The sequence below is a fragment of the Malurus melanocephalus genome, unplaced genomic scaffold (assembly GCF_030028575.1).
Source record: "Malurus melanocephalus ecotype Western Australia unplaced genomic scaffold, MMel_1.1 scaffold_1246, whole genome shotgun sequence".
NCBI classification, from domain to species: Eukaryota; Metazoa; Chordata; class Aves; order Passeriformes; family Maluridae; genus Malurus; species Malurus melanocephalus.
The window spans coordinates 31,969-34,616 of NW_026624478.1; the positions used below are offsets into that span (position 1 = coordinate 31,969).

General features: G+C 68.1%; 1 protein-coding gene across 1 annotated transcript in view; it reads right to left on the bottom strand.

The window, feature by feature from the left end:
- The window catches only part of LOC130586663 (histone deacetylase 7-like), a gene marked incomplete at its 3' end in the record, with an annotated part of 33,511 nt that extends 31,903 nt beyond the window's left edge, over window positions 1-1,608 (bottom strand). The window contains exon 1 of the mRNA XM_057387539.1: window positions 1,495-1,608. The remainder of the gene's footprint in view (window positions 1-1,494) is intronic.
- Between the last annotated feature and the right edge of the window lie 1,040 nt (window positions 1,609-2,648).

The window sequence follows — 2,648 nt, forward strand, 5'->3', positions numbered from 1 at the left end:
GCTCCCACTTCCTGCTCGCATCAGGCAGCGAGTAGGAAGTGCTGAAATCCTCCGACCCTCGCAGCAAAGCAGGAAGCGCCGGAGATCTCCTGAGAAAGGCTGAGATTTCAGCCTGGAACCCTCTGCAAACATCTGGTGGGAGGCATCGCATCCGGACCCTCGGAGCGGGGCCCACACTCCCCATCCTCCCGGAGCTCCGTCTGCTGGAACAAATCCGGGCCAGGACCACTCACAGCTCATCCCGTGGGGAAAACGCCGAATCCAAACCCTCCGGCCACCGGGTCCCCTCCCTCTCCCCGAGTGACACCTGGCCTGTCCTGCCCCAGCCCTGTCCCCACACCCCACAGCTCCTCGGCAGGAGTCTCCCAACATCCCATTGCATCACTCCCCCCCCAAAAAAAACAACCCCACAGATAACACCTTCCCCGTGGAACGGGGTGTGGGGAGCTGCTTTCTGGGATTGCCAGCGCAGGGCAAACCTTGGCCGGCGCACAGATYTGTGGGCTGAACCGGCTCGTGGCGCTGGCAGACGGCTCCGGGGGATTTGGGGCACCCACAGCTCTTTTTTTCCCAGGGCACATCCTTTCTCCAAAGGTTTTTGGGGAGACAGAGGTGCCCCGGSAGCAAACAGAGCAAGGAGGGCAAAGCCAGCGGTGCTGCAGCTCCTCTGCCCCCGCAGCCCCGCTCCCCGCCAGCCTTCCATCGGGATTAGCACAAAAACATCCCAGCAAACCACAGCCTCGGCTTTGCCACATCCCAGCACCGGCTCTCGATGGACCCGGTGAAATTCGTGAGCCTGAACTCTCCGGCTCAGCTCTGGCAGCTTTGCCAGGCTGTCCCCGCATTCCACGGGGCTCCTCCGGGCTGGCTCAGCTGCTCTGGGAGTCGCCATCCCCCGATGGCACCTCCGGCCGGGGGGTGACAGCCCTGCCAGCAGCTGTCCCTCGATCGGGGTCACCCTCAGCTCACCCACCCGGCTGGGGGGCTCCGGGCTCCAACACCCCCGGGATGTTCATCCCCCGTCAGACCGGCCCGCTCCCCGCTCCTCGCCACACGGGCACCCCTTGCCAGCCCCGGGGGCTGCGGGACCTGCGGAGGGGGCGAGTGCGGCCCCTCGGAGTGGGGGGTGAGGGCTGCACCCTGCTGCGGGGAACGGAGCCGTGCCGGGACCCGGGGAAGAGACCCGGGACCCTCCAACCGCCGGGGGTGACAGCCCCGCGACCGTCCCCCGTGTCCCGGTGTCCCTGTGTCCCGGTGTTCCCGTGTCCCGGTGTTCCCGTGTCCCGGTGTCCCCGTGTCCCGGTGTCCCGGTGCCCCCGTGTCCCGGTGTCCCCGTGTCCCCGTGTCCCTGTGTCCCGGTGTCCCGGTGCCCCCGTGTCCCGGTGTCCCGGTGCCCCCGTGTCCCTGTGTCCCGGTGTCCCCGTGTCCCGGTGTCCCTGTGTCCCGGTGTCCCGGTGTCCCGGTGTCCCGGTGTCCCGGTGTCCCGGTGCCTACCTTGGGCTGGCGGCGGCGATGCCGGAGCGTCCCTGGGCGGGGGCAGCGGAGCGGGGGTGGCCCCGGCCGGGCCCCGCGGAGGCTCCGCGGGCTCGGGCTCCACCTGCACCGCCGCTCCGGAACCGGGCGGGCTCGGCGGGCGGAGCGGGGCGGCCCCGGCGGGAGCTGCGGGCGGTGCCGCTCCGCCCCCGGGACGGGACGGGACGGGACGGGACCGGACGGGCCGGGGGCGGGCGCAGCGTTACCGGTCGGAGCTGCCGCTCCACGAGGGACCGGGAGAGACCCGGACAACGGGAACGGGGGCCGAGCGCTGGTCGTGACCCCGAGCCCCTCCATCCCGGGTGATGGAAGGGGCGGCAGAGCTGCAGAACGCGGGAAGAGCTCCGTGCACCGAGTGCTTCCACCCGTCCCCGGTGTCCCTTTCCCTGCCCGGGGCTCCCCCATCGCCCGGGGGACCGGGATGGGGCAGCTCCCACTGCCCCGGGGCGAGCACGGATGAGCCGGGGCAGGAGAGCGGCTCATTCCCTCGGGGGAACCGAGCACCACAAAGGAGAAACGGCACCGAGCTCAGAGCGAAGGCGGTGCCTGTGCTCAGGAGCTCCGGATCCTGCCCAAAAACACAGCAAACACCCCGAGGTTCCCTCGCTGCCMGCGGGGGAGCAGGCGGCTGCTTGGCCGCGGCTCCTGGGCCGGGGAGCAGCTGCTTTTCCAGGAAATCCAAAGCGCGGGGGGATTCTCCAAGCACTGAATGACACTTCTCTTTTCCAAGGAAGAAATCACTTCAGACTCGGAGCAAAGCCCTGCCCAGTCCCGGGCTGAGGAGCCGCTGCTCAGCTGCAGCCCCGGCGTCTCTGGGGTCAGTGGGTGCAGCGAGGCGARCACCGGAACGCGGGTGGGCAGGGATGTGCTTTTGCTGAGTTATTTTGYTCGCTTCTGTGACACCAAAACAGCTCTGGGAAGTCACACAGCGAGCCCAGGGGCCGGCGCGTTCGTAACCCCGCTGACAGAGCGGTTATTTTTGGCACCCTCTGAAGCTGGGAGGTTTCACGGTGCATCTCACCCACCTCTGGGGCTTTCTCTTTCCCTTTCATTTCTGCCCATTTTCTTCAAGATGAGCCTTTCCTTCCCTTTCCTTTCSAAAACCTCCTCGATCC